The 19,502-nt window shown below is 46.0% G+C and overlaps 1 protein-coding gene across 1 annotated transcript in view; it reads left to right on the forward strand.

Annotated features, from left to right (window-relative positions):
- The window catches only part of Grin2a (glutamate ionotropic receptor NMDA type subunit 2A), a 453,099-nt gene that overhangs the window by 90,048 nt on the left and 343,549 nt on the right, over positions 1-19,502 (forward strand). The gene's annotated exons all lie outside the window — the stretch shown is intronic.

Below are 19,502 nucleotides of genomic sequence, written 5' to 3' on the forward strand. Positions count from 1 at the left end.
TGTTTGCTGCTAAGTGGATTAGACCATGAATTGCTTGGACAGATATTGGTCATTTCCTCCCCAGTCACTCATGTAGCGCCTTCTGGCACTAGACACACTGATTGTCTGGGGACTGACTCTCTTCCAGCTTCCAGCCATGTCACTCCATGTTACGTGCCAACAGCCCATGGTGTTTTCAGCAGTCACCCTGTGGCTTTTGCATTCCTTCCACCCCCTCTTCTGCAGTGTTCCCTGAACCTTGGAGGATGTTAAGTCTCCTTTAGGGCTGAGCACTCAGCAGGCTCTGATTTTCTGCTTTGATGAGTTTTGAGTCTCCTCAGCATCTACTGCCATATTCCAGCACATTCTTTTCATGCACTTAGATAGCACGTGCCTGGATTGACTCGTGATGTTGCCTTTCCTTTTGCGATTACTTGACCGACTGCTACCCGCCTGGGCTCAGAGCTCTACAGGGTGTAGAATTATCTGTCTACGGGGTCGCATCCTCAGCACCCAGCCTGGTTCCTTGTGCGTAGCTGGAGCTCGGGAAGATTGCGAAGGAGGGATTCAGGATGGTGCTGGAACTGAGCACAAACAGTCTGCTTCCAATACTCTGGAAAGAGAGACTTTCTTCCTGCGGGCAGTGGGGGTCAGGTCCTGTAGGAATTTGGAGGAACAAGTGTTTGAACCTGGTCTTTGAGGCAATTTGCCTCTATTTCAGCTCCAGCCACAGTACCCAAGTCAACAAACCCAGACCCTGGCGATGCCAATACCAGGTAGCCTAAACACATCCCTCTGGCCCGGCCCCGTCCCCGAGGGAGAGAGAAGCTTTATAGCTCTTGTCAAAAGCCTGGATGTCCACATTTTCTTTGAGTCAGGGGAGCACTGGTGAGATTGAGAGGATGGAGAAGAGAGGGAGGTAGGGAAGAAAACCTCCCAGATTCCTTTCTGGGTTGCTTATTTCCCCAGTGCCGAGTCTAGAGACTCAAGAGATAGGGGCCCTGGATTCTGTGCTCCGTGGTTTGCATTTAATTACTGAGGGTGCCTTTTTTTTTTTTTTTTTTTTTTTTTTTTTTTTGGTCTCTTTTAAAGTTGCAATCCTGTCTTGCAGCATTCAAAGAAATTCCTACTGGAATGCAGACGTCAAGCTTTACAAAGTATCTTTTCTAGAATGTGTTGAGTCATCTCAAAGTAGGCCGTTGATTTTTATAAAGGTTTTGCAATTACCCTTAATGACGATGTCCTTTGGAAGTCTTTAAGGTCAAGGGAGAAATTTTTGGTCTGGAGAAACTTCTTTGCTTCCATCCACATTTCCCTGTCTGAGGGAGTGTAACAGACGGAGTGTGGGGATGCTGGGTACAGTTTCAGGGATGTGCTCACGTGGATCAGCCTAGCCATTCTCGCTGCCCACCTCTGGCTTGGTAGAAGCCTGCACCTGCTGAGAGCTGGAGACTCCCTTAGGGTCCTGTTCCATCCCTGGGTTTCAGGGAGGTAAGGTTGCCGTTTACTGGAACTGGTGCTGCAGTCTGGCTAGAGCCTCTCTTCCCCACCTGATGCCCAGTAGAGAACATTGCGGGAGGTTCCTGACCTTACGACTCCAAAGTGACTCGCGTGGGGTGAAGACGTCACAAAGAAAGAAACCGGGCCCTCCTTTCAGTTTCCGACTTCAAGCCTCGCCACGACTGTTTGTTTCATGCATGGTTTTAAATCACTCACTTTTAATTTAAGTATACGTATTTTTTTTTTATACTTCGCATCAGAGCCAGAAATGGAAAAGCAGTATCACTTCCCACAAATGGAAAGTAAGTGCAAAAATAAATATGTACAAAGGAGAGCAAACAGCGCCTTTCCTTTCTGGCTGGAGACAGAGCCCGCCTGAGGCTCTGAGCCCCAGGCTTGATCTCCCTGCGAAGAAGGGAGATTAATGAGTATAGTAGGGGGTTTGAGGACTTTCTCCTTGATGGTTCTGGAAGAATTGAAGCAGACTTGAAAAAGAGTGTGATTCTCACTATGCGATCAGATGTTGCTTAATTCCATATCCTTGTATCACCTAAGGGGCATCATGGTTGGCCCCAGTGGGATAACTTTGCCCTTGATAAGGGCTTGATGTCTTGTCTGTAGACACGTTGGAATCCATCCATTCCATAGATAATTTACTGTCCCCCAGATGGGCTCGGGGGTCCAGGCTTGAGAATATCATAGAAGACAGGTTATTTTCTTTGTCTTGTTGGTAGTCAATATTGGGACAATGTACTGGGTACTCACCGGTAGGGGGCGTGCTGAAGATGAACCGCTAGTGAGAAGGGAGCAGATGAGGTACATTCTACGTTTCACTGTTGCATCTGGATTTTTCCCCTTTGGGAAGCATGTGGGAAAGGTGATGTGGCTTGAAGCCATTTCTGAGCTCCCTTCTCCCCTCATCAAGTCCTGGCCTTTATAGTTCAGTGGGTGCCCCGGCATTCACTAGGGAGCTTGTAAAAAAAAAAAATGCACGATTTGGGAGATCTCCATCCCAGACCTACCGCATCATAAAGTGCATTGCAACACTAGTCCTGGGTGGTTTGTGTAGACATTCACATAGAGTTCACACTCCACACTGATAGGGGCATTACCACAGGCAGGAGGAGGAAGCAACCTGAATGTGTATCAGTGCGTGAATACATGAGCCCAGTGTGGTGTATTCACACAGTGAAGTGGTCTCCTCTCATTTGTGTGTATGTGCAGTGTGTGTAAGTGTGTGCACATGCAGGTGCCCCATGAACGTGTGTGCAGAGGTCACAAAAGAGTGTCATATGCCCTGTATTGCTCTTCCGCATCATTCCTTGAGGCAGAGTTACTCACTGAACCCAGAGCTGCCGTTTTCAGCCCAACTGGCTCATCAGTGAGCCCCACTGATTCTCCTATTTCCATTCCCCTCCACAGGACCGGGGCTCCACGAGCGTGTGACCACACCAGGCTCTTCATGTGGGTGCTGGGACTGAACTCGGGTCCGTGGGCCTGGTGGCAAGTGTTCGTACCTGCTGAGCCACATCCCCAGCACTGGAATATTATTCCTTATTAAAAAGGAAAGAAATCAGGCTGGGGAGGTGGCTTAGTGGTTAAAGCATTTGCCTGAGAAGCCTAAGTACCCAGGTTCGATTCCCCAGAACTCACACAAGCCAGATGCATGTGGTGGCGCACGCATCTGGAGTTCGTTTGCAGTGGCTGGAGGCCCTGGAGCACCCATTATCTCTCTTTCTTTCTCCCTCTCTCTAAATCAATCAATCAATCAAAAATAATTTATGAGAGAGAGAGGGTGGGGGAGAAAGGCAGATAGAAAAAGAGAGAATGGGAGTTCTAGGACTTCTTGCCACTGCAAACAAACTTCATATGCTTTCTCCCCCTTGTGCATCTGGCTTAAGTGGGTCCTGGCGAATCGAACCTGGGTCCTTAGGCTTCACAGGCAAGCACTCTAACTGCTAAGCCATCTCTCCAGCCCATAAAAATAAAATATTTCTTTAAAAAAAGTTTTACAAGGAAAAGGAAAGAAATCCCAACCCATGCTGCAATGTGGGCATTTTGCTAAGTGAAAGTAAGACAATGTACATTTCTAGCCAGTCTCCAGACTCTGCGGCTGGTTCGGAGCTGTGCTGTGAATAGCTCCATGCTAGACCTTTTCACCTTGATATCCACTGGTCCAGAGACCGTGAGAATCTAATTACCTCTCAGATTCACAGAATCACTGAATCACCCTTGGAGCTTCAACAACAAAGATAGAAATAAAACAGCCGAGCGTGTGTGGTGGCGCACACCTTTAATCCCAGCACTTGGGAGGCAGAGGAAGGAAAATCGCTGTGAGTTTGAGGCCAGCCTGGGAGAACAGAGTGAGTTCCAGGTCAGCCTTGGCTAGAGTGAGACCCTATCTCGAAAAAGCCACAAGTAAAATAAAATAAAGTAAAGTAAAATAAAATAAAAACAAGGGTGTGGATGCGTGGGCCCCGCAGTAAGCCAATTTGATCCCAGTGGTTTAAACTGTGGCTTGGTCCCATGTAAATTAAGAACTGGATATGGATATGTAGATATATTTTCAAGCTTACAGAAAAGTTGAAAGAGCCCTTGTTTAACTTGATCTATACTCACCAACTTGCTCTGTCTCCTTTGCTTTTTCTTAGCAGGCATTTCTCTGCCATGACATTGTATGCATCATATTGGGAGACACGTGATGCTGTTCGAAGCCCATTATCAATGTATTAACGCTGATTATTTGGTTAAAGCAATGCCTGTACTCCCTACTGTAAAGTCACTATGTTCTCTCTGTAACTCATAGGCATTTTTTAGGGAAGTGCCTACATCAAGACCATAGTCTATTCTCCATTCTGTTTTTACTGACTGCTTTTAGCATCACTGTTTCTAAACCTCCCCATTCCTTCTCTTTATTAACAGTGCCCTGCTACAAGGAAGAACATTTTTAAAATATTTTTATTTATTTATTTATTTGTTTGAGAGAGAGAGAGAGAGAGAGACACACACAGAGAGAAAATTGGCATGGCAGGGTCTCCAGCCAATGTAAACGAACTCCAGATGCATGCGCCACCTTGTACATTTGGCTTATGTGGGTCCTGGGGAATCGAACCTGGGTCCTTTGGCTTTGCAGGCAAGTGCCTTAACCGCTAAGCCATCCCTCCAGCCCCCAGGAAGAATATATATATTTTTTGCATACATGTGTATGTGTGTGTGCTCACTTGGTAAGTTCACTGTGGAGACTAGAGGAGAATGTTGGGTACCCTCCCTTCTCTCTCATCTGCGTATTTCACTGTGATGGAGTCTCTCACTGCACTTGGGGCTGTTATTTTTCTGTCAGCCTGACCAGTGAGCCCCAGCAATTGTCCCGTCTCCACTTCCCTCAAGACCAGGCTACAGATGTGGGGGGCCAGTTCAGCAATTTACGAGGGTGCTGGGGAATCAGGTCTTCCCATGGCAAGCGCTCTTATCTGTTGAGCCATCTCCCTAGACCTTTTTATTTTTTTTAAAGTTTATATTATTGCAGAATTGTGGTTCAGGGTTTTCTCTGTGTTATAACCTGTTATTGCTGTATTTACTTATGACGACATTGTGCCAGACATTGTGCGTGTTCTTTCTTTATGGGTATTAGTCACCTTTGGCTGCTATAAGAAAGCATCACAGAGTAGGCAGGTTAAAGCATCACATGTTTACTTTTTCGCGGTTTTGAAGGCTAGAAAGTAAAGAGTAAGGTGTTGATCAAAGTGTGGGCCTGATTCCCGGCTCACTGAGGACCACCTCTGCTCTGTCATGCTCATTTAGCCTTTCTGCAGTGAATGCTGCTAAAGAAAGAGATAGGTAGAGAGCTCTTCTCATGAGATTATCAATACTATTGGAACAGGGCCCGACTTTGAGGACCTGATTATCTCCTGAAAGCCCTGCCTGCTAATGCAGCCACATTAAGAGTTTACACATCAATATATACATTTTATACATTTGTAGGGGTCACAGTTTAGTGTACAGGAGTCGCTGGGGGGTGTCTGCTCCTTTGTTTTCTGGAACAAAAAGGTATTCCAGGTTTAGCCTCACGCTTCCTCTGCCTCATCCTTGGGACCAGCAGTGAGCCATTTCTCCAAGTGTCTCTTTTCTTCTTTTACAACTCGCCCTCCAGGCGAGAAGCAAATGCAGTTAGAATTGAGAGCCGCAGGCGTAATCCGGTCCCCTCATGTGCGCGCACATTCTCTAGACGAGGATGCCGCTTCTCACGGCTAGGCTGGCTCAGAGTCACAGAGCAGGTGGCTGGCAGAAATGGGCCTCTAGCTCTCCGTCCTGACTCCCCGTCCAGTGGTCTTCCAAAGTGCCCCCCGCCTCCCCTCACAGCTGTTTCACTGGTGTCTCTGGTTTTGGGGCTACCACTGCTTATTGGCTCCATCCTGGGCTAATGACTTCATCAGTGACCCAGCTGTGCTCCTTTTGTGAGCTCCTCCAATACTGCCCCTGGTTCAGCGCTGAGCACGGGCCACCTCGTCCATGGAGGGATTTGCCCACGTCTGGCATCCTGTGCCTCCCGCTCGCAATCTGGGCACTGAAGTCAGAGGCCCGGCTTCCGTCCCCAGTCCCACATCTGCTCTCTGGGCGAAATGCCGCCTCTCCCCATGGCACCTCGTCTCTTGTTTTGCATCAGGCGCGGTGTGGGGCTCTGTGCTGTTATCTGAGGGAGGCGGAGGGCTCCCGTCACTTCTCTCTGCATCCTTGGCTCCCCGAGTGGAAGCCAAACCTGGTTTTGTGTCTCTTCTACTCAGCATTGGATGAACCAGGCCTCATGACCAAGCCAAAAGAGAAGAGGTAGGGAGCCGTGTTGTACTTCTTTAGTGGAAGGGTCCGCAGACTCACGACAGGGGCATGCCTATGGTGGGCGATGAACTGGGCCAATAACACAGCCATACCATCTCACCCAAAGACTTCCTTTGTTGGCTGTTGACAGGACACCCATCAAAGAAGAAAATAGAGGATAATGTGGGCACATATAATCATAGCACATTATATACATGTATGAAAATATCACAGTGAAACCCATTTGTTTGTATGATGTATACACACTAATAAAAAAGGAAATGAAAAAAATGTCAGACAAGGGCTGGAGAGATGGCTTAGAGGTTAAGCGCTTGCCTGTGAAGCCTAAGGACCCCGGTTTGAGTCTTGACTCCCCAGGACCCACGTTAGCCAGATGCACAAGGGGGCGCACGTATGTGGAGTTCATTTGCAGTGGCTGGAGGCCCTGGCACGCCCATTCTCTCTCCCTCTCTCTATCTGTCTCTTTCTTTCCTTCTCAAATAAATAAACAAAAATAACAAAAAAAAAAAATTAGAAAAAATGTCAGACAAGCTCTAAGTCAGCACCAGGAACTGTAAATCAGTGTACTGCAGAGGTGCTGAGCACCCATGCTTATCACAACACTAGCCACGCTAGCCAAGACAGGGAAACCACCTAGATGCCCATCAAGAGGTGAATGGATCCAAAAACAAACCACACACACACAATGGCGTGTTCTCAGCCATAAGGAGAATGAAACTGTGCCATTTACAGGAAAATGGACAGAACTGAAGTTTACTGTGTTAAGTGAGATGAGTCATATTTTCATTTTATATATACACATATATGCATGACATATATATGTGCTTGAGTAGAAAGGGGACTATTTGGGAAGAGGACAGGAAATAAAAGGAAAGGTTTGGGACAGAGACAAGGTGACGGGGTGCATATGAGCAAAGCGCATGATGTGCATGTTTGAGAAATGTCACAGTGACACTTATCATTTTGAACAATCAGTGCACACTAATAAAAAAGAAGTCTGGCTGATGTCCCTTGATAATCGTACAGTCCCGTACTTTCAGAGTGACGTGTGTCCCTCCCACTCACCCAGGATGAACTCAGGGTGGTCCAGTCAGATGAGGCAGCCTGGTGGAATGAACACGCCACTGGGCAAGGCCTCCGACAGGGAGGGTGTTCCACTGGTACTAGGGAAGCAGAAGGACACTGCTTCCTTTGAGACCTGCAGGCCGCTAGAATAACTGTGTCTGCCCCCCCCACCCCATTATGACATATCACCCTGTCTGCGGTGCAAGAAATGGGGTTTCTGAGCTCTATTCTCTGTTTTCTGTGGGCCTCAGAGGGATGGAAAATGACATTGAAAGCTACTTCTATTTTTTTTTTGTTGTTGTTTTGTGATTTAGCACCTCTGTGTGCAAATGGTAGACCCTCGTCAAGCAGGAGCTGTAGGGATTATCTGCTTGGTTGGAATGCTGGCTTCTCACCTACCTTGTGTAAACCACTTATCCTTTCTACGCTGTAGTTCCCTCATCTGTAAAAAGGGGATAATAAAGATCTGACTGTGTGAGCTTATTGTGAACATAAGACTGATACATACTAAATATTTCGAATATTGCTCAGCACATAGTCAGAGGTCTGTAACAGTTTGTTATACTTAGAAAAGGCTAAATCATTGGGGGGGGGGGAGAAATGAACATTCATTTCTATTTCTCCTTCTGCCAATCTTGGAAAAGAGAACTTATCAAGCATTAACTAATTAATTAATTAATATTAGGTCCTTCCACATGCTAGGCGAGCACCCTATTGCTGTTGTGGTTTGAATGGAAATGGCCCCCACTCCACCCGATAGGGTCAGGTGTTTGAACACTTGGTCCCCAGCTGGTGGCGCTGCTCAGGAAGCTTGTAGAACCTTTAGTACTTCCTTGAATGACTATGTAGTATTTTTATCTGTCTACTCACCAGCTAATGAAAATTTAGGTTGTTTCTACCTCCTAGCCTCACTGAAGGCCAGGATGACCTGAAACTCACTCTGCAGTTCCAGGGTGGCCTTGAACTCACGATGATCCTCCTACCTCTGCCTCCCAAGTGCTGGGACGAAAGCATCATCACCACACCTGGCTTCGCTTGTACCTTTCCATTTGTTAGTAGGCTTATGTGACTAGTCACGTACATGTCTGTTTTAATTTCTCTTCTGTAAATACCTGGGGATGGGATTGCTGAATTATGTAGTAAGCTTATGTTTAAATTTTAAAGAATTACGCAAACTGTTTTCCAAAGGCATTTGTACTGTTTACATCCCTATCAGACTCTACATAGTGGCCAAAGCTTGTTTTATCTGTCTTTTCTGCCACGGTCATTCACGTGGATATGCTTCCTGTCTTTGTGGTTTGGATGTCATTTCCCCAGTGACGAAGGGCATGAAGTGCCTTTTCATTGCTTAGGACCCATTTGTAAGTCGTCTTTGATGGAATATCAAGTTTCCCCCTCATCTTTTTTATTGAGTCATTTCTTTTCTTATTATGAGTTACAAGAGCTCTTTTGTTTCTGAGGCGCTGGGGATGGAATCTGGGGCCGCACACATGCTAGGCAGGTGCTTTAGAGCCCCAGGCCTCACCCCCAGCCCAGGAGTTCTTTATATATTCTTGATACTGGTCCATCGTCTTATCTATGATTTACACCCCATCTGTGGCTTGTCTTTTCATTTTCTTAATGGTGTCTTTGGAGTGCAAAAGCTTTACATTTTCATGGCTAATTTACCCATTTCCCCTTTTATGGCTCATAAAAATAATAAATGGTATAGTGAATAAAGACTCTTTGTCTAACTCAAGGTCAAGGCAGTTTCTCCAGTTTTTCTTTTCTAGCACTCTTATAGTCTTGGTTCCTTTTAACTTTATGGTTCATTTCCCCCAACCTGTTTTGGTGGTATGAGGATTGAACCTAAGGCCTTGCACATGCTATAGGAGCATTCTACTACTGAGCTATATTTTCAGCCCTGACCGGTTTGTGTGGTTTGGAGATAAGTACTTAAATTAGCCTTTTATTTTTATTTTTTTTTAAATTTTATTTATTTATTTATTTGAGAGTGACAGACAGAGAGAAAGACAGATAGAGGGAGAGAGAGAGAATGGGCGCGCCAGGGCCTCCAGCCTCTGCAAATGAACTCCAGACGTGTGCGCCCCCTTGTGCATCTGGCTAACGTGGGACCTGGGGAACTGAGCCTTGAACCGGGGTCCTTAGGCTTCACAGGCAAGCACTTAACCGCTAAGCCATCTCTCCAGCCCAAATTAGCCTTTTCACATACAGAAATCAAACTATCTTGGCACCATGTAGTGAAAAGATTATTTTTCCTTAGTTGAAACATGCTGACAGCTTTGTAAAACAAATCAGTCAACAGCTGGACGCCTTTAATCCCAGCACTCGGGAGGTAGAGGTAGGAGGATTGCCATGAGTTCGAGGCCACCCTGAGATGACATAGTGAATTCCAGGTCAGCCTGGGCCAGAGTGAAACCCTACTTCGAAAAACAAAAAAACAAAACAAAACAAAAAAATCAGTCAACATAGAGCTGGTCATGGTGGTGGTGCATGCCTTTAATCGCAGCACTTGGGAGGCAGAGGCAGGAGGATTGCCATGAGTTGGAGGCCATCCTCAGACTACATAGTGAATTCCAGGTCAGTCTGGGCTAGAGAGAGAGAGACCCTACCTTGAAAAACCAAACCAAAACCAAAAAAGTAATCATCAACATTAATGCAGGAGTAGCTGTCAACCATCAGCTGCATTCCACCCACCTATGCACCTGCCCTTACCTTAAACGGCACCTTCCTTGTTACTTCATTCCAGTGGCTTTCTAGTAAACGCGAGTGTGGGTAGTGTGAGGAATCCAAGATGGCCCTTCTACTTCAAACGTCATTTTAGTTATTTCGTATCCTTTGGGTTTCTGTATAAATTTTAGAGTTGGTTTACCCATTTTGAGAAAAGACATTCTTTTGAGGTCTTGTGGAGGATCGTATTGGCTCTGTCATGGATAGTACGTATCTTGCCAACCTTGAGTCTCCTAGTTGGTGAACGTGAAGTGGCACTCATTTTATCTAGATTTTTCTCCAATTTTTCTTAGCAATGTATTTTTTTTTTTTTTAGCCATTAGAGTGCCAATATTTTGTTTTCTTTGTTAAATTTATTTCCAAATAAGCTCAGCACTTTAAGTCTTTGAGGTTATTGTGCAAAAACTTGTTTTCTTTCTTAAATTAGTATGTTCATTAAGCTACTTGTTTCAGAGACAAGGTCTTGTGATGCAGCCCAGGCTGGCCTTGAATGCTCACTGTTCTTTTCTCTCTCTGCTGAGTTCACCATGGGCGTTCATTATGATGCCCACCTCATTTATTTTTAAAAGCATGTATGTATGTATGTATGTATTTGTGTGTATACAGGCATGTTGTCATGCATGTATATGTAGGTCCAAGGATAACTTTGAGGTGTCTGTGGTCCACCTTCATTGAGACAAGCTCTCCTGCCACTGCAAGCAAACGGCCAGATTGCACGTGAATGTCCAACTAGCTGGTCCGTGAACTTTGGGTATGCATGTTGAGATCCCAGATGCACAGGACACTTTGCATCTGGCTCTGCGTGGATGCTGAGGGATCGAATCCTGGCCAGCAGCTTTGCAAGCAGGCGTCTTTAACCACTGAGCTATCTCCCCGATTCCTTAACCTTATTTTTGTAACTGATGCATAAAACATTGAAAATGGTACATACTTGATGAGATGTTCTGTGATGCTTTGATGCATGCGCACACTGTAATGCTGGCCTTGTTTACTAAACTGTGTTTCCGGTATGTGGAACCACACTTGATTTTATTTATAGGATTTGTATCCTGCAGCCTTGTTAACTTTGTTCATCAGTGCTACTAGTATTTTGTGGATTTTCCACATGTACAATTATGTCACGTGGGAGGAAAGGCAGTTTTATTTCCTTTTCTATTGGGATGGCTTTAATGAACTAAAATTTGTTAATCAATCAATTAATTAATTTTTTTAAATTTTTTATTTATTTGAGGGCGACAGACACAGAGAGAAAGACAGATAGAGGGAGAGAGAGAGAATGGGCACGCCAGGGCTTCCAGCCTCTGCAAACGAACTCCAGACGCGTGCGCCCCCTTGTGCATCTGGCTAACGTGGGACCTGGGGAACCGAGCCTCGAACCGGGGTCCTTAGGCTTCACAGGCAAGCGCTTAACCGCTACACCATCTCTCCAGCCCAATTAATTAATTTTTTAAAATCAAATTTGCACTGGCTAGATCAACATCCTAATAAGGCAAAGTCAGTAAGAAACATACAGTGTTTGACCATTAAGTGCAGTGTTAGCTGTGAGCTTTTGTACCCACCATTTATTAAGCACACTTTATGATTCTGTCAAGATGGCTCTAAGGTTTAGTATTGTCCTTTATTCTATTCATAGGTTGCAGACAGGGAGAAGTAATGTTTGAACAATAATACAGTCTAAAAATCTTTTTTTTTTTTTTTTATCTTTATAGTAACCGGAGAGGTAGATGGTCGCTGGCACTTACTGTCATGTTGCTGGGGCTTAATACTCCATCAGGAGCAGCTTATGGGGGGAAAGTCTTTATTTCTGGTCTCCAGGGGACGTTTCATCTTGGTGTAGAAAGCATGGCAGACAGGCAGCAACCCATCAGCTAGGGGGAAGCAGCTACAATGAGCTCATTAGCACTGGCAAGGGGAGGCTGCTTTATGCCTTTTAAAACTTCCCTCCAGTGACACACCTCCTTTAGAAAGTCTCTGCCTCCCGAAGGCTCCACCAGCTGGGGACCGAACATGAAGCTTAATAATTAAAAAAAAAAAAAAAAAAAAAGCACAAGAAGCTATGAGAGACTTTTTTTGTTTTGTTTTTTGTTTTTTTTTTAGGTAGGGTCTCACTCTAGCTCAGGCTGACCTGGAATTCACTATGGAGTCTTAGGGTAGCCTTGAACTCATGGTGATCCTCCTACCTCTGCCTCCCAAGTGCTGGCATTAAAGGCGTGCGCCTCCAGGCTTGACGGTGGGGGACATTTTATTCAAACCACCGCAGTGGTGGGGCTTATTATGGTTATCCTTTTGCAGCTGAGGAAACTGAGGCTCAGAAAGATGAACTCTTCCCCCAACCCTATCGCTACTCAGTTCCTAAGTGGCATTTCCTGGATGTAAGTAGACACAGTCAGAACCCGAGGCTTTAACCCTGCTCTGCCCTGATTTCTACTGCCAAGGAGCAGCAGGCTTCGGCTCACCCCCTCTCCCTCCCAATTTGCGGCAATCCAGACACACTGATCTCTTCAGCTTGCTTCCAGCTCTGATGATGTTCAGGGAGAAAACTACTCCCCTTGCCTGATTCCTTGTACTCATGGTCACAGGTCTTGGGATTCATTCTGGAATGTCCAGCTAAGCATTTGTTTGGCAGGATTCCAGCCCACCAAGAGCTTACTGTTCATGCCACGTTGAGAATATGCTGGGTATTTTTAGACCGCAGCAGCCTAGCAGGGCCACTTGCTCGTCCCCGAGGCCTGTGGATTAACCCAGGAGCAGCATATGCCCATGCTTTGCTTGCCTGGTCCTGGAACACGGGCGCCAGGGCTGTTCAGAAAATAGATTGTCTCAGGCAAATATGTGGCCAGCATGTTTTCCTCTGCTTCCCTGTTTCCAGAGCTACCCCCCCCTTGGTAGAATGTCTCCTGGGATCTTACTGTGATGTTTTCAGTGGCTGCTGAGCCAGCTGAGGTGGTGGGCTTGCTCACTTGAGGTTCCGCCTGGCCAGATAGCTGCTGGTTCTCACCACAAACATCTTGGGTGCAGCAGCCTGGGTGGCCAAGATGCATGTTCCCTCCTCAGATTCAGAAGGTTCACAAGCCAGATTCCCTCCCTTCCTCTTTTCCTTCCCTCCCTTCCTTCCTTCCTTCCTTCCTTCCTTCCTTCCTTCCTTCCTTCCTTCCTTCCTTCCTTCCTTCCTTCCTTCCTCTCTTAGCATTTTTGTTGACAGTTTGCATACATGGACATCATCTCCTCTCATTACTCATTAGTTTCTTTCTTTCTTTCTTTCTTTCTTTCTTTCTTTCTTTCTTTCTTTCTTTCTCTCTCTCTCTCTCTCTCTCTTTCTTTTTTTGAGGAAGGGTCTCACTCTAGCCCAGGCTGACCTGGAATTCACTATGGAGTAACAGGGTGGCCTCGAACTCACTGTGATCCTCCTACCTCTGCCTCCCAAGTGCTGGGATTAAAGGCGTGTACCACCACGCCTGGCTTATTACTCATTACTTTCTTTTGTCCCCCTTCTTCCTCCTCCTTCCACTGATCCCCTCTTCTTTCCAACTCATCCCTCTTCTATTTTGGTGCGTTTATTTTTGCCCTCCTGCATTATATATGATGGAACATTGATGGCCTAGTACTGTGCAGGTCTTGTGCAGGTAATGGCTGTCGCTTTGAGGTCATAAATGCAACAGTCACATCATGTCCAAAAGACAGTGTTCCAAAGCACTCCTCCCCATCTGCTAGCTCTTACAGTCTTTCTACCTCTTCTTTTATAATGTTCTATGAGCCTTGGAGGGGGTGATGTAGATATATTATTTAGCTCTGAGTACTCCACAGTTACTTATTTTCAGCATTTTGAGGAGTCTGCCCAGTAGCCATCACCATCTGCAGCACTAATCAATGGGCATAACTATAAATACTTAGAGGGTAATTTCATGGACACAACATCCATTTAGATAAACACCAGTATTAACTACCTTTCTGAGATATATACATATGCATACACACACACACACACACATATATATACATACACACACACACACATATATATGCATACACACACATATATACACACAAACACACACACATATATATACACACACATACACACACACACACATATATATATACACATACATACATACACACATATATATACATACACACTTTGAGACAGACAGACACAGAGAGAGAGACAGAGAGAGAGAAAGAGAATGAGAATGGGCACACCAGGGCCTCCAGTCACTGCAAGTGATCTCCAGATGCATGCACCACCTCATGCATCTGGCTTATGTGGGTTCTAGAGAATTGAACCTGGGTCCTTTGACTTTGTAGGCAAGCACCTTAACTGCCAAGCCATCTCTCCTGCCTGACAGTTTCATTTTGAGCCACTCTGGTTTCTGTTTTCTATCCTTAAAAGCTCTGAATAAGATCTACCAACAGCATGCTTTGTTGCATATGAACTTGAATCTGTGTAGGAAGGAGATTCACATAGGAAGGTATTGAAAATGTCTGGAAGTTTTGGCTCAGGTGTGGCCTAGTTCTGTAAACCCTAGCTGAGTGTCTTCTCTGTGCAATGCACAGGTTTTGCTTTAGATAGAGATAGGCACATCCTCCAGTATAACACCAAATGTTATCTGTAGAATGTGAGACCTGAAACTCCATTCACCCGCCCACCCACCCATCCATCCATCCACCCATCCACCCATCCATCCATCTACCCACCCATCTATCCATCCATCTATCCATCCATCCATCCATCCATCCATCCCCTGTAGAATGTGAGACCATCCATCCATCCAAGTAGTCTTACAAACATGAAGTTTGGAGTCAGGGGCTGGGAAGGTAGCCCAGTCAGTAAAGTGCCTACATTGCAAGCATGAGGATCTGAGCTTGACCCCTTAGAACTCACATAAACAACAACAACAACCAGGCACTGTGGTGCATGTATCTAATAACCAGTTGCGGGGAGACAGAGACCAGGAGGATCCCTGGGACTCACTGGCCAGTCAGTCTAGGTCAATTAAGTGAGCTCAAGGCTAATGTGAGACCTTGTCTCAAAAAAAAAAAAAAAAAAAGTAAATAAAAAGAAAAGTGGCCCATGATATCTGAGTTATCTTCTGACCTCCACACACATGGAATGGAGCTAGGCTGTGTAGCTCTGAGTCCCTCCTCTGTACCTCACTGCCTATATAACTGCGTAGGCGAATGAAGCTCTCCTGGCCTTAGCCTCTCCTAGTCTAACGCAGTGGTGACAGCAGTAAGGAGCGCAGCTGGCTGCTGCAGAGATCCCAGGTAGACAGAGACCAAGCCCAGAGCAGCCCTGTGCCACAGGAGTCACAAGCCGAGGCCTGACTGCTGCTGCTTGCCTGGCCCTGAGCATCCTTTCCTCACATAGCTGCCGGGAGTGCCCGCCGTGCGCCAGCCGCCGACCCTGGTCCTGGTTACACGTCCTTGCCCTCATGGAGTTTTCATTTCAGAGGACAGAAGCTGTACATGAATGGATCTGTCAGGTGGGGGCGAGGCTTTGTGAGAACAGTCCGATGAGGTGGAGGCTTTTCTGCCTGAGCGAAAGGGTGAAAGCCTTCCCTGGGGCAGAAGACACCAGCTGAGATGGAGAAAGCCACATGAGGTGGGCACACAACATTGAAATCCAAACAGATTTTGACAGGACATTGGCCTAGTGTCCTCAGTAGTCATCTAGTTTCGAATGCCAGGCATGGGGTCACCTGTTATCCCAGCGCTGGGGAGGCAGAGTCAGGAGGGTCTCTGGAGCTTGTTGGCTAGCTAGTGTAGCCTGGTTGGTGAGGAAAGACACCGGAGCCTCCACACACATGCACACACATGTGCATGTACACTTGAACCCGCAAGCATATGAACATGCATACATGTATGAGCACACACACACACACACACACACACACACACACACACACACACACACACGTCATGTAGTCCCACATCTCACTCCCTTGCTTCTTACAGAGAGCTTCTAAATGAACAGGTTGGAGCCGGGGGCTTTGTACGTGGTGGTAATGGCTATGCTGTTGGGTGCTGGGTTCTTTGAAGCTCTTTTTTTTTTTCTTTCCAGTTTTTATTTGTGTACAACATTTCATTGTGACATTTCCATATGTGCTGCGTGAGGGACTTTGCTCATCACCGTGACAGAGCACCTGACAGACGCAACTGGAAGGACGAAGGATTTATTTTAGCTCATGATTTATGAGAGAATCGTCCACTGTGGATGGACGGTACAGTGACGTCCGTGGTGGCAGAACTGTGTGGCTGGAATGCCTCCTATCTGGGAAGACTGTGAGGCCGGGGGGCGGGGGGCAGAGGTGCTCCCTCAGCACCGTTTCCCAAAGTAACCTCCTAAAGTAGCTCCACCTGTGGGGGATATTTCACACTCAAACTTGAACATGTGCGTGCGAAGTAATATGATCACATCCATTCTCCCATTACCATTTCCCTTTCTTTTTTTTTGGTTTTCCGAGGTAGGGTCTCACTCTGGCCCCTGGCTGACCTGGAATTCACTACGTAGTTAGTCTCAGGGTGGCCTCGAACTCATGACACTCCTCCTTCCTCTGCCTTCCAAGTGCTGGGATTAAAGGCGTACACCATCACACCCGGCTCCCCATTACCCTTTCTTATCAACCCTCTTTCTTCCTTCCTGATCACCTTCTTTTTCCCCAGTGCCTCTGTTGCTGGAAGCTTTTTATCCCAGTGGCATATTCAAGGAGGTGACATACTTGCTTTTTAGTTTTTACTTAGTATTTATTCATTTAAACAGGGTGTCACATATCTAATGCTAGCTTTGAACTCACTATGTAGCTGAGAATGACCTTGAACTTCCAATTCTCCTGCCACCACTTCCCAAGTGCTAGAATTACAGATGTGCCTGATTTATATGGTGCTAGGGATCAAACCCAGCGCTTTGTACCTGCTAGGCACACGCTCCATCAGCGGAGCCACATCCCCATCCCCCAACGCTTGCTTTTCAAAAGAAGTATATATGATTAACACTTAGTATTTGTACATATTTATGAGGTACAACGTGATGTTTTGATTCATGTATAAATTGGGTAATGATCAATTCAAGGTGATTAGCATATCCAGCACCTTGCATTTTTATCACTTCTTTATGCTGAGGAGTACATTCAGAATCTTCTATTTTGATGAGAAGTGTAATACTTCACTGTTATGGTTACTGTCAATTTTTGTGCCATTAAACACAAGGGCTTATTCTTTTTTAAAAAATATTTTATTTGGACTGGAGAGATGGCTTAGCGGTTAAGTGCTTGCCTGTGAAGCCTAAGGACCCTGGTTCAAGGCTCGGTTCCCCAGGTCCCATGTTAGCAATAAATAAAAAATTAAAAAATTATTTTATTTATTTGACAGAGAAAGAGGAGAGAGAGAGAGAGAGAGAGAGGGAGAGAATGGGTGTGCCAGGGCCTCCAGCCACTGCAAATGAACCCCAGACGCATGTGCCCCTTGTGCATCTGGCTTATGTGGGTCCTGGGGAATTGAACCTTGGTCCTTTGGCTTTGCAGGCAAACACCTTAACGTCTAAGCCATTGCTCCAGCTCTCACAAGAGCTTATTCTTCATATCAAACTGTAACAGTCTGCCTGTATCCCAGCCTGTTCCCGTTTCTCTCCCAAACCTTAGTGGCCTTATTCTGTTCTTGACTCCAATGAGATTAGATTTTTAAAGATTCTAGGCTGGACTGACTTTGAAGGCTGACAGGAGAGGGGCTTGCTAGGTACAAGGCACTGTGCTCAGCCCTGTGGGTACAGTGCCCTGGGGCCAAAGGGCAGAGTCTATGCCTCTCTTATATTCTAGTGGCCCACCCAACATTTGGTACTTAGTAAAGGTATCAGTTACCTTCTCGTTGTGGGGACAAAACACCTGACTAAGCAGCAGCTTATGGAAGGAAAAGAGTTTTATTTATTTATTTACTTTGCTTCCCATTTGGAGGTGAAGTCTCATTATCACGGGGGAGGCATGGCGTGAACAGAAAGCTGGCTCCCATCGCCACATAACAGCAGGGAGCTGGTACAGAGAGTGGTGTGGGTTAGCTCTGATGGGGGAGGGAAAGACTGGATTATAAAGTCTCTAGGCCCCTCCCAGTGACACCTCCTCCAGCAAGAGACTCTACCTCCCAAAGGCTGCACCATCTGAGGATTAAGAATGAGGTGGCAAGCCGGGCGTGGTGGTGCACGCCTTTAATCTTATCACTTAGGAGGCAGAAGTAGGAGGATTGCATGAGTTCAAGGCCACCCTGAGACTCTATAGTGAAATCCAGGTCAGCCTGGGCTACAGTGAGACCCTCCTTCAAAAAACCAAAAAAAAAAAAAAAAAAGAATGAGTTGGCACATGCCTTTAATCCCAGCACTTGGGAGGCAGAGGTAGGAGGATTGCTGTGAGTTCGAGGCCACCCTGAGATTACATAGTGAATTCCAGGTCAGCCTGGGGCTAGAGTGAGACCCTACCTCAAAAAAAAAAAAAAAAATAGAATGAGGCTGAATCATAAAGAAATGAGGCCATGGAGGCCGGAGAGCAGGCAAGAAAGGGCCTTGGGGGCGGGGGTAGGAGGGTTTTCTGAGCGGGTTGGGTGGGAACGCACTCCAACATGCAGTGCAGAGAAGGCAGGGGAGAAGACATGGAGGCTCCTATTTCCTGCTTACTCACCAAAAGCGCGGCTTGTCTGCATTGGGTAGCCATGCCAAGAATTTTGGACAGGCAGGTATTTTGTAATCCCATGCATAAGTGCACAATTGAGTCCACAATGCAATACCACCTCTCCATGTTTATCACCAGCTCCCAGGAGCCAGGCGTCAGCCTTCATGGGGCCTGGGATTGGAAGAACTCACATGAGGTGTGTTGTGTCTTGCACATCTGTCTGAGATTTGCACACCTGGCCCTAGCTCCTCTTTGTACCGTTTTCTTCCAGCTTCTGCAAATGCCAAGTTGTGGGAGTTGCTTCTTGGCTGAAGGGTTTTTTTTTTTTTTTTTTTTTTTTAAGGCTTGAGACTTGAATGTTTCCTTTGAAAACATTTTTTCTTTTCCTTACAAAGAGCAACTTGTTCCTCCCATGCCAGCAGAGCCCTCCTTTCCCTGCTCTTAGAGGAAGTTTATTTAATCATGTTGGGATCAAATCAGCCCAGGGTGCCCATGCTGGCCTTTAATTTTTAAAAAGTGTATGATAGAAAAAAAAAATAAATGGGCCAGGTAGGTTTTGAAGTCTTTTATGTTTTATTAATATTAAAGGAGGCCCGTGTGGGAGAACGTCTCATCCTGGTATTGCTGAGGTCATTCTCACCTTGACGTCGTTAGAAACGATTGGTTCTTAGCTGGCGTGTTAACTATCCATGGCAACAAGTCACCACGCACTTCATGGCCAACACCCATGTATGATCTCATAGA

This window comes from Jaculus jaculus, chromosome 11 (genome assembly GCF_020740685.1).
Source record: "Jaculus jaculus isolate mJacJac1 chromosome 11, mJacJac1.mat.Y.cur, whole genome shotgun sequence".
NCBI classification, from domain to species: Eukaryota; Metazoa; Chordata; class Mammalia; order Rodentia; family Dipodidae; genus Jaculus; species Jaculus jaculus.